This window comes from Leucoraja erinacea, chromosome 3 (assembly GCF_028641065.1).
Source record: "Leucoraja erinacea ecotype New England chromosome 3, Leri_hhj_1, whole genome shotgun sequence".
Lineage (NCBI taxonomy): Eukaryota > Metazoa > Chordata > Chondrichthyes > Rajiformes > Rajidae > Leucoraja > Leucoraja erinaceus.
In genome coordinates this window covers 55,332,226-55,344,948 of record NC_073379.1, presented here as the reverse complement: position 1 = coordinate 55,344,948, position 12,723 = coordinate 55,332,226, and the positions used below count along the sequence as shown (strand labels likewise).

Sequence of the window (12,723 nt, the reverse complement as noted above, 5' to 3'; positions counted from 1 at the left end):
GATTGAGAGCAGGAGGTCACAGAGGGGAGCAGCAAGAGAGGGTGCTGCAAAACTATTGTCAGAGACAGGATGAGAACTTCTTCAAACCAGGCATACCTAGAGGAGATTTTGCAGTGGAGCAGATAAAATATGTAGGAATGAACTGCAGATGCTGGTTTAAACCAAATATAATGTTCAGTTGCCTGATAACACAATTGGTTGACAATAAGATTAAAGGAGGAAGTACTAATCCTTTGGGTCTAAACATGGGAAGTGTTGTGGAGACCTGTAATTACACTGAGAGCACATAGAAACATAGGTGCAGGAGGAGGCCATTCGGCCCATTGTGGTCATGGCTGATCGTCTCCTATCAATAACCCGTGCCTACCTTCTCCCCATATCCCTTGACTCCACTAGCTCCTAGAGCTCTATCTAACTCTCTCTTAAATCCATCCAGTGACTTAGTATAGTATAGGTTCTTTATTGTCATTATAACATGTAAACATGTACAACGAAATTAAAAATGCCAACCAGTCAGTGCACCATTCACACATTATTTAAAAGCTAACGATACGTAAAAGAGAAATATCTGAAATAAACAACTAAAATAAATAACATGAAAAAAAACAAGCATAAACACACAACCATACATTCTTCTGTCAATTGCACAATCCCTTTGGTATGTAGCGCACCCGCGCTCATTTGGTGGCTATATTAAGTGTAGTTATTGCTGTGGGATAAAAACTGTTTTTGAGTCTGTTTGTCCTTGTCCTCATTGATCTGTACAGTTCAAACAGGGAGTGTCCGGGATGAGAAATGTCCTTTATAATGTTCTGGGATGTCTTGAGACAGTGAGAACTGTGTAGGTCCTCCAAGGTAAGGAGAGGGCAGCCGACAATCTTCTGGGCGTTGTCAATAGCCCTCTGGAGCGCTTTCCTCTTAGCCGATGTGCAGCTGGTGTACCACACGCATACACCGTATGTTAGGATGCTCTCTATGGAGCACCGATAAAAGGACAGCAGCAGTCTCTGGGTGATGTTGTTCTTCCTGAACACCCTCAGGAAGTGCAGTCTCTGCTGGACCTTTTTCAGCAGCGCAGAGGTGTTCACGCTCCACGTCAGGTCCTCCTCAATGTGGATTCCCAGGAAGCAGAAATCCGCCACCCTCTCCACACAGTCCCCTCAGATGATTAATGGTGTAATGTCCGTTTTCTTCTTCCTGTAGTCTATTATGAGCTCCTTGGTCTTTGAGGTGTTGAGGAGCAGGTTATTCTCTCCACACCACACTGTCAGCTGTCCCACCTCATCCCTGTAGGCGACTTGGCCTCCATTGCCCTCTGTGGCAGGGAATTCCATAAATTCACAACTCTCTGGGTGAAAAAGTTTTTTTCTCACCTCAGTCTTAAATGACCTCCCCACTATTCTAAGACTGTGGCCCTTGGTTCTGGACTCGCCCAAATTTGGTAGCATTTTTCCTGCATCTAGCTTGTCCAGTCCTTTCATAATTTATTTATTTCTATAAGAACCCCCTCATCCTTCTAAACTCCAGCGAATACAAGCCTAGTCTTTTCAATCTTTCCTCGTATGACAGTCCCGCCATCCCAGGGATCAATCTCGTCAACCTACGCTGCACTGCCTCAATCACAAGGATGTCCTTCCTCAAATTAGGAGACCAAAACTGTACACAATACTCCAGATACAACTGCAGAAGAACCTCTTTACTCATATACTGAAATTCTCTTCTTATGAAGGCCATTCTTATGAGCTTTCTTCACTGCCTGCTGTACCTGTAAGCCAACATTCAGTGACCAGTGTACAAGGACGCCCAGGTCTCACTGTACTTCCCCCTTACCTAACCTAACCCCATTGAGATAATAATCTGCCCCCTTGTTTTTGCCGCCAAAGTGGATAACCTCACATTTATCTATATTATACTGCATCTGCCACACATTTGCCCACTCACGCAACCTGTCCATGTCACCCTGCAACCTCCTAACATCCTCTTCACAGTTCACACTGCCACCCAGCTTTGTGTCATCTGCAAACTTGCTATTGTTGCTCCTAATTCCCTCTTCCAAATCATTAATATATATGGTAAACTATGAACTAACTTCCCATTGATATGGCACCACTGATCTTGCCTGTAATCTTGGCATCCCAGGAGTGTGTGCGGGGCAGCTGCAAGGCCTGAGCCCTGTGGGTAAGAGGATGGAAGCAATCTCTTAGCTCTGCCTTTCACAGTATTGCAGCACAGTCTCTCCTGACGGAGACTGACACAAATCAAAAGTACTGATCAGATGCCTTCTGGTAACCTAACATCTGTTATAAGAGGTGGAGAAGCAGATCTTTAGGATATGTAACTTTTTTCCTTCTATTATTTATTATGTAAAATAGTATGTGTGTTATGATTGTGTTTATAATTTGTTTTGTTTTTTTGTTGTTCCGCGAGCATTGCCACTTTCATTTCACTGCACATCTCGTATGTGTATGTGACAAATAAACTTGACTTGACTTGACTTGACCTGTTCCTTGGATGGGGATATCTCCACTGTCACTTTCTTTTCACTTGCTACTCTCCCTTTCTCTTCAAGCCTCTAATTGTCACCCTACATTTCCTAACTATTACTTCTCATCTCCCTCTCTTCCCCTCTCTTGTTTGTTTCCTCCAGTGTAAAGCAATTTAATATTGCCCTCTATAAAATTAAGCACTTTCTCCAGCCTGCACAATGCCCTTTTTGGCGTCTTAGGGACTGCAGTCTAATTTGAGGGGCATCTTGCTATTCAGAGTTATGTGCCATTGAAAGGTGGGTGAACGGAACAATTGGAGCACAATGTGTAAGGACTGAATCAAATTCCAGACACACGCACACACAACAAAGCAGCAGCCGGCGATGGAATTCCGTGATCAAACGTGAGAAGAAGGTCGCACTGCCATGGCAACGCAAACTGTTCCTTGAATGCTGATGTCGTGATGTGCCACGAGATGTGAAAGATGTAAACCTAGTGACACGTTATAAGAACAAAGGGGACTGAAGCAACTGTGACAATGTCTGAGGGATTTCTTTGACACACACAGTGGGAAAACAATTTGCTGGAGTTTTGTGGAAGACACCACAGATGCCGACTCATTGAATGCATCCGGGCCTCGGTGGAGCGTTAGGGCAGAAAGGTCAATGATAGACAAGATGTTCTCCCTAAGGCAGCACCAGGAAAAATGTAGAGACCAAAAAAACATTGTATATATATCAACAAAGCGTCTGACCTTGTGAGCAGACAAGGTTCTTACTGTTTGAAACACAAACTGCTGGAGCAACTCACTGGATCAGGCAGCATCTCTCGAGGGAGTTTTTTCAGAAAAATAATTTGATTTTCTCCCTCATTTGCTGAGCATTCTCACTTCCTTCTTATGCAGTAAGTTGGGAAAGGTGCTGTAGGAAGAAGTAACTAATGAAAGGACTAGATGACACTGACCTTTGTCGATATCCTGGAGTGAGGAAATGTTGTGTGTTTGCTTTTGTGTTTCACACCTACTGCTCTAACTTCCTTTCAGCAACACAGCTGAATGCCCATACAGGGCCTGACATGTGCCTATAGAACTTTGCTTGACTCAAGATCAAATCAAAATTCCACAGAAAAATCATATACGCAGCCATTATTAATCCTCAAACTGTCATCAGCATGCAATGGCTTAGGGTGGGTTTTGAGCGCCCGGGGCAGTTTAAAATATTGCGCCTCCTCATTAGCGGCTAGCCATGGCCCATGAGCTGTTATAAATCCAAGTTTTGTATTTATTTTCTCAACCTAACAAAAAGATGGCGGCGCTGCCTTAGCAGCTGCGGCTCGCCTGCAGTCTGTCTGGTTTTTTTGTGTTTTTTTGTGTTGTTCTTTTGTCCTGTTTAGTTGATTTTTGGTTTATTATGTTGTGTATGTGGGGGGGGTGAACACGATTTTGGTCTCTTCCTTCGGGGGATGCGACTTCTTTTGTCGTATCCCCCGTCTCCGCCTGCGCCGAGGCCTAATGGCGGAGCTGGCGGCCTCGGAGCTGGGGCAGCAGCAGCGGTGGCTGGGACAGTGGCAGCGGCAGCAGCGACCAGAACTCGGAGCTGGGCAGTGGCAGCGGCGGCTTTGACAGCGGCAGCGGCGGCCTGGCCTTGGAGCTGGGACAGCGGCAGCGGCGGCCTGGCATCGGAGCTGGGATTGCGGCAGCAGCGGCTGGGTCGGTGGCAGTGGCAGCGACAGCGGCAGCCTGGCCTCGGAGCTGGGCAGCGGCAGCGGCCGCCCGGCAGCGGCTGGGACGGTGGCAGTGACAGCGGCGGCCTGGCATTGGAGCTGGGGCGGCGGCAGCAGCGGCCTGGCCTTGGAGCGGGATCAGCGACAGCGGCCACACGGCATCGGAGCTGGGACGGCGGTGGCAGCGGCTGGGACGGTGGCAGTGACAGCGGCGGCCTGGCATCGGAGCTGGGGCGGCGGCAGCAGCGGCCTGGCCTCGGAGCGGGATCAGCGACAGCGGCCACACGGCATCGGAGCTGGAGCAGCGGCAGCGGCGACCAGAACTCGGAGCTGGGGCACGTTCCGGCGGCAGCGGCCAGTCGACCCAACTGCGGGCAAGTGGACGACAGCGGCAGCGGCCTCGGCGCAGAGATCACTGGTTGGTTAAAATTGTTCGATACATTTTTAGGGGCGCAAAAAAATTGTTGGATTAAAAAAAATTATAAAATGGCAAAAAAAATTACATTTTATTACAATAATTCAGGGGAAGCCTGCCAAAGAGGTGCAGCGTGCCTTTAGAACAAACTTTTTTGCCATTTTATAATTTTTTTTATCCAACAATTTTCTTACGCCCTTAAAAATTTAGCGCCCGGGGCAACCGCCCCTCTGGCCCCCCCTCACGCTACGCCACTGTCAGCATGTATCCCTGACATTGAACTAATATAATTTGAAAAAAAGATGTGACTGGACCAAACACAGTCACTTCCAGACTGTAAAGTCAAGTCAAGTCAAGTCAAGTCACCTTTATTTGTCACATACACATTCAAGATGTACAGTGAAATTAAAGTAGCAGTGCCTGTGGGATTGTGCAAAACAACAGAACAACAGAACATAACAGAACCAGTATTTATATATTTTTTTAAAGTCAGGAATAATAAAATGTTAATTATATTGTATTGGAATTAATTTATTAGCCAAGTATGTAAAAACATACAAGGAATTTGATTTGCTATACAGTCATACCAAAAAAGCAACAAGACACACAACTACATAAAAACTAACATAAACATCTACCACAGCGCACTGTGATGGAAGGCAATAACGTATTATCTTCTTCCCTCCTTTTCTACTGTAGTTGGGGCAGTCGAACCATCCGTAGTCAGGACGATCGAAGCTCCCGCGTCGGGACGATTGAAGCTCCCGCGATCGGAGCAGTCAAAGCTCCTGTGGTTGGAACTCCCGAAGTCGATCCCTAACCAAGGGACTGCCAGCTCCATGATGTTAAGTCCGCAGGCTCCCGCGGCTGGAGCTCCCAAAAGTCGATCCCCAGCAAAGGGACTGCAAGCTCCTCGATGTTACTGCAAAACACTGATTCAATCCACCTCCCCTGCTTTAGTGCCAAGCCTCTATATTATTCCTGCCACAGCACAGAGGGTAACCAGAATCCCTCCATCTCCCTGAAGGCTCACTTCATCTGCCCGGGATTACTGCTGTGTTCACTCCAGTAACACTGTACATCAATTCATTTGCTAGCAAGGAGAAACCTTAGAATAGGACTCAGTCACTTGGAGGAGAACCAGTCTAGCAACCTAAGGGTACACAAACATTCAAAACTCGTCTGGCATTTGACATTGGTGATACCTTGGTTTATTAAGTCAACAAAGATAACTCCAATGAGAATTTGAAACAGAAATGAGAATGAGTAGAATACTTTTGCCGAATGAATATTCCAATTTCTTTGTCATCCCTTATTTATTGGATTTCTTGACGGAATGTCTGATTCATTTCCCTGAGTTGTGGCTGCTCAAAATAACTAAGTGGCTCCTGTCTCTACAATGGGAGCAGGGTGAGGATGTTTGGAAACAGTGGAGCGTGTGTATAACATCACAAACCTGCCAATCTGGTTCAACTCAACCTATCATTGTTGTACCGGAATCTATGGATCACATGAAATATATCATTAATCTGCAATGAGCAGAAAAGATTTACGTGGATGTAGCCAGGACTGCATTATAGGGTGGGATTGGGCAGGCTAGGACTTTATTCCTTGAATTGTAGGAGACTGAGGGTTTTTTTTAGGGGTGTATAAAATCATGATGGGCATAGATGGGGTAGATACACAATGTTTTTGTTCTCCATGAGGGATGGGGGATCAAGAACTAGAAGGCTTAGATTTAAGGTGAGAGGGGGGAAGTTTTATTATAACTTGATTAGCAACCTTTTCACGCAGAGGGAGGGTAGTATGTGGATGGAATGAGCTGCCCGTCAATGTGGATGCGTCAGGTACTATAGCAGCATTTAAAATACATTTGGACAGGAACATGTATAGGAAAGGTTTTGAGAGATATGTTTAAATCTGAGTAAATGGGACTAGCTTAAATGAGGCATCTTGGTCAGCATGGTTGAGTTCGGCTGATGGGCCTGCTTCCATGCTGTATGACTATGTAAGACTCTTCAGTCACCTCAGAGATCTCAGAACCAGATGGAACTAAATCAACCCTGAGGGATGCTATAGAAAAATATCATGATTCATCAGTCAGAGTATTGAGCATAGAAGTTGCCAGGTTGTGTTACAGTTATATAAGACGTTCGTGAGGCCACATTTCGAGTATTGTGTTCAGTTTTGGTCACCATGTTATAGAAATTATGATGTCAAGATTGAAATGGTTCTGAGAAGATTTGCCATGATATTGTCAGGACTTGAGGGACTGAGCTACAGGAAGAGGTTGAGCAGGCTAAGGCTTTGTTTCTTGGAAAGCAGGAGGATGAGGGATAGAGATTTACAAAATCTTGAGATGAATCGATTGGGTAAATGCACAGATTATTTTGTCCAGAGTAGGTGAATCGAGAACCAGAGAACATAGGTTTAAGGTAAGGGGGGGAAAGATTTAATGGGAACCGAAGAGATAACATTTTTACACAAAGTGTTGTGGGTGTATGGAACAAGCTGCCTGACGAGTTGGTTGAGACAGGTACTATTACAATGTTAAAAAAAAATTTAGACAGGTACATGGATAGAATAGGTTTAGAGGGATATGGGCTAAAGGCAGGCAGGTGGGACTAGTGCAGATGGGCCATGTTGGAGCAGATGGAGCATTATAGATGAGGCACTCACTAGGAGCTCTGCAGCTGCGCTCTCGCTCCCCCTCCCCCCATTCGCAACATGGACAGAGTCCCCTTTGTCCTCACCTTTCACCCCACCAGCCATGGCATACAGCATATAATCCTCCAACATTTTCGCCACCTTCAACGGGATCCCACTATTGGCCACATCTTCCAATCTCCCCCCCGCCTTTCTACTTTCCACAGAGACCATTCCCTCTTCAATTCCCTGGTCAACGTTCCTTCCCACCCAAACCACCCCCTCCCCTGGTACTTTCCCCTGCAACACCAGCTCTTTCACCTCTCCCCTCGACTCCATCCAAGGACCCCAACAGTCTTTTCAGGTGAGGCAGAGGTTCACTTGCACCTCCACCAACCTCATCTACTGTACATCGGCGAGACCAAGCGCAGGCTCAGCGATCGTTTCACTGAACACCTCTGTTCAGTCCGCCTTAACCTACCAGATCTCACGGTTGCTCAGCACTTTAACTCCCCCTCCCATTCCCAATCTGACCTTTCTGTCCTGGGCCTCCTCCATTTTCAGAGTTGGGGCCAGCGCAAATTGGACGAACAGCACCTCATATTTCGCTTGGAAAGCTTACACCCCAGCGGTATGACCATTGACTTCTCTAACTTCAAATAGCCCTTGTTTTCCCTCTCTCTCCATCCCTTCCCCCTTCCCAGTTCTCTCACTAGTCTTACTGTCTCCGACTACATTCTATCTGCCCTGCCCACTCCCCTGACATCAGTCTGAAGAAGGGTCTCGACCCAAAACATCACCCATTCCTTCTCTACAGAGATGCTGCCTGTCCCTCTGAGTTATTCCAGCATTTTGTGTCTACAAGTGGTTTGTTTAGATTGCCTCTACTCCAATTCTTACTATTTGTCTAGCATGGCCCAGGGGAAGTTTAAATTCCAGAGATCAGATGTATTGTAAAATGATTTTAATGTCTGCAAATTAGAGACTTCAGAACCTTGCATTAAACACAACAAATTGCAAACAGTGAAAGTTGATTTCTGTAGACACAAGAGACAGCAGATACAAGACACTTGAGTAAAAACAGACTGCAGGAGGAACTCAACAGGCCATGCAGCATCTGTGGAGAGAATGGTCAGACAAGTTCTGGGTAGGGATATTTAAAAATAGAATTTTTGCTGGTTACGTTTGTATCATGTGGAAATGATAGGCAAACTATTCTCGTGGAGAAAGTTCAAGCCCTCAGGCAAAGGTTGAATGACCCACAACAGTTTTAGAAGCTTTTCCTTGGCCAGGAAAGAGCAAATGGATAACCTGTTGTAGAGCCTGTCCTGTCCTGTTTTTTACAAGGGGCTTTGTATTTGTTGAAAAATGATCAATGCAATCTAATCTATGCCTCTTTCTTCCTCCTGAGCAGTCCTTTCAGGTCAATGATTACTCCCACAGTGAAATAAATTATTTTAAGTTGTCATGGCTGTTTCACACCTTGATTCAGTGAGATTTAGTTTTTTTAGCTTAATTTTGAGATGAACAGGCCATTCAGCCCATCAAGTCCACACTGACCATCGATCACCCATCACACTAGTTCCATGCTATCCCATTTTCACATACACCACACTTTAGGGACAATTTGCAGAGGCAAATTAACCTACAAACCTGCACATCTTCAAAGTGTGTGAGGAACCTGGAGCACCAGGAGGAAACACATGGGGTCAAAGAGGGAGGATTCAAATTCCATACAGACATTATCGGAGCTCAGGATTGAACCCACATCTCTGGCACTGTGAAGCTGCACCCTAGTAGCTGCACCACTGTACCACTCAATCTTCCTGCAATGGCCAATAGTCAAAGATGATTGGAGACCAAGTATTCTTTCTGAATTGTATCTAACCTTTAACACTCAGCGGATTACTATCGGATGCTACTTCATTCATCGCAACACATATTCAGCCCGCTTCTCTAATACATAATTCATCCATGGTACTTATTTTGTTCTTATTTTCATTTCAGCTGCCATTGTAGTCATAGTCATACAGCATGGAAACAGGTTCTTTGATCCAACTCATCCATGCTGACCAAGATGCCCTATCTAAGCTAGTGTTATTCGCCCGCATTGGGCCTGTATCATTCTAAACCTTTCCTAAACATGTAGCTGGCTAAGTGTCTTTTAAATGCTATTATAGAACCTGCTTCAACTACCTCCCCTGGTAACTCATTTCATATACCCACTGCCCTCTGTGAAAAAGTTGCTCCTTGGCATCTTTTAAATCCTGCCCTCTCACTTAAACCAATGTCCTCTGATCTGAAGAAAAGTCCTAACCTGAAACCTCACTTATTCATGTACTCCAGAGATGTTGCCCGACCCGCTGAGTTATTCCAGCATTCTGTGTCTTCCTCTGGTCTTGATTTCCCTATGCTTGGTAAAAGACTTTGTGCATTCACCCAAACTATTCCCTTCACGATTTTATCCACTGCAATAAGATCACCCCATTTACTCCCATCGGCAGAACATGCAGAAGCTTGAAAGTGCTCACCACCAGACATAGGAACAGCATCTTCACCTCTGTTATCACGCTTCTGAATGGTCCTTCCAAAAGCTAGCGTGCTGTCTGATCAATCTCTACCCTATTGCAGACATTGAACCGGCCCGTTCGCGGAGCACGGTTGAACCGCGGGATTTACCATCACCCGGTGGGGGTCACAACATCTGGAGCCTGGATCGCCTCGGCGCAGAGGGAGAACAAAGAGGGAAGAGACAGAGACTTTAAGATTTTGCCTTCCACCACAGTGAGGAGGTGTTTGGTGAACTCACTGTGGTGGATGTTAAATTTGTGTGTTTTTGTCATTTTTTATTATATGTATGACTGCAGGAAAACTAAATTTCGTTCAGACCGAAAGGTCTGAATGACAATAAACGAATCTAATCTAATCTAATCTAATCTAATCTAATCTAATCTAAAAACATTGGACTTTGTCTATGGAACTGATGCTGAAAACTATATTCTGCATTCTGTATCTCCCCCTGTATTCTATGTATTGTACTTGAATAGAACTTGAATGTATTTATGTACAGTATTGTCTGATCTGTTCGAATAGCAATCAAAAAAAATGTTTTCACTGTACCTTGGTACACCTGTTAAAGCACCTACTCTAGTGTCACCTGTAAACTTACTAATCTTGTACGTTCTCATCTAAATCATTGCTATAAACCACAAAGAGGAATAATGGGCTCAGCACCGATCTCTCAAACACACCACTCATCATAGACCATAGTCCAAAAAATAACCTTGACCATCATCCTCTGCTTCCATCTGTGATACCCTAGCTTGTTATCCAGTTAGCTAGGGATCCTTGGATCCCATGCGATCTACCCTTCCGGAGCAGCCTACCACGTAGAAGCTCATCAAAGGCTTTGCTGAAGACCATAGAGGTAACATATACAGCCTTGCCCTCATCAACCTCATTGGTGACTTCTTCAAAAAACTAAATCAAATTGATGAATCCATTTTTTGAATTTTGAGAATGAGGTGGTGTTTTGATAGTGAGCATGTGGGAGTTCTCTGACTAGGAGCATCACTGTGCTGAAAAATATCTGAAATCTGAAAGATTGCCATTTGCTGTACTTTTCACCAACCAAAATACACAACAGGTTTTAATCAGGAGAAACAAATTAAGAGAAAACACATCGACAAAGAGCCAGCAAGCTGGTTGACAATTAAACAATTGATGAGAGTAGTCATACAGCATGGAAACAGGTCCCTCGGTTCAATTTGTGTATGTTGACCAGAATGCTCCATCTAAAATAGACCCATTGCCAGCGTTTGGACTTCATTCCTCTAAATCTTTCCTATCCATATGCCTGTCTAAGGGTCTTTTAAATTCTGTTATAGTCCCGGCCTCAACTGCCCCCTCTGCCAGCTCATTCCATATACCCACCACCCTCTGACTGAAAAAGTTATCCCGCAGGTTCCCATTAAATCGTTCTCTCCTCACCTTAAACCTATGCCCTCTAGTTCTAGATCCCCCCCTCCCCCCCCCCCTCCCCTCCTTGGGTAAAGGTCTCCCTACATTAGCCATAGAACACAGCTGAAAATAGAATTTTTACGTTCCACAAATAGCACTAAGATATAACCTTGATGTCTGATGCTAAATATTAACCAGGAGACAAGGAAAACTGAACCATATATTGGCTGTATGATTAACACTTTCAACCTGAGAGGGCAAAAGGGACATTGGATTGTGCTGTATAAATAGCAAAGGACTTGATTACATTACATACTCTCTTAATACAGATTTAAAAATTATTTATTAGCCATTCACAATTTATATTAATAAAGTAAACCATGCATTTGCCACAAAGTATTTCAGTCACGAATAAGAAGTAAAAGCAAAAGATTAAGTAGCAGGAATGCTATTTCATTCTCAAGTTATAACATGTCGAGCTCTGCAATGAAGTCCAGACTGATCAGGCCAACGTGGCAGATGTATAAACTATGTAGAGAGACACAGCACTGCAGAATCTTACTTTGCTGTTCAATATGATGCAGGAAATTAATACATGACCAGTGTTATTGCAACAGTGTGCTATGAGCTTTCATCCTGTGATGTAAACATAGTGCCTTTCAGATAGCGTTGAAAGCTGTAAACCTACTCCAGGGCTTGCTGTTGTTTGCCATGACTACACACATCAAACAGACGCTATTAAAATTTAAGGAGCTGAGAAAATTTCAGGATTAGTACAAGAACTTGATCTGGATGCTTTTGTTCAAAACTAGCCTGGTGAATACCTTTCAATACAAAGAATACCAAAACTAACCTGGTGAATACGTTTCGATTCTGATCTCTCATTCCTGGACCAATTTAACACAGACATAGTCAAAGGAACAGTCATATACATAATTTCTTAATCTGTAAACTATACATACCTGAGAAAGTCCACAGTGCAAATTCATGTGTTGTACTCCCTCACGTTTCTCTCTCCTTGAACGTTCAAGATCATGATAGTTGTAGGAGTGCCTGTCAGTTCAGCTCTAAAATGTGGAAGGGCCTCAGGAAGAAGTTAATTATCAGCCAAGCAAAACTGTTGTGTTTGAAATATGACACACCCAGTACCAACTACCGTGTGCTGTTGGGAGTGTTTACATTGCTGTTATGATCAGCTGATTCAAACACTCCCACACCGGCATTGTCAGAAGAGCTCTCTGAACCTCTTTGCGAAGGTTTCTGTTAAAGGAATGTGCTGCTTCTATAAAGGGACTTTCTGCAGAATATTAGCTCCTGATCCCGGGCCATATTGTGGTAGCACATTCAAAGACGTGAGATTAAATTCATTTCATATGCTGCGGTAACCCACTCTATAAGGTTCCATACCTCCACCGATCATATCTTCCCCTCTCCATTCTTCATTCTGAAGGGACCGGTCCAGTGTTCCAGCACCAATAGAACGCTTGAGGAAAT

General features: G+C 44.4%; 1 protein-coding gene across 1 annotated transcript in view; it reads right to left on the bottom strand.

Annotated features, from left to right (window-relative positions):
• The window catches only part of rassf6 (Ras association domain family member 6), a 42,109-nt gene extending 29,710 nt beyond the window's left edge, over nucleotides 1-12,399 (bottom strand). Inside the window, exon 1 of the mRNA XM_055632727.1 lies at nucleotides 12,192-12,399. The gene's annotated coding sequence lies outside the window, so the exon portion shown is untranslated. The remainder of the gene's footprint in view (nucleotides 1-12,191) is intronic.
• Nucleotides 12,400-12,723: the final 324 nt, after the last annotated feature.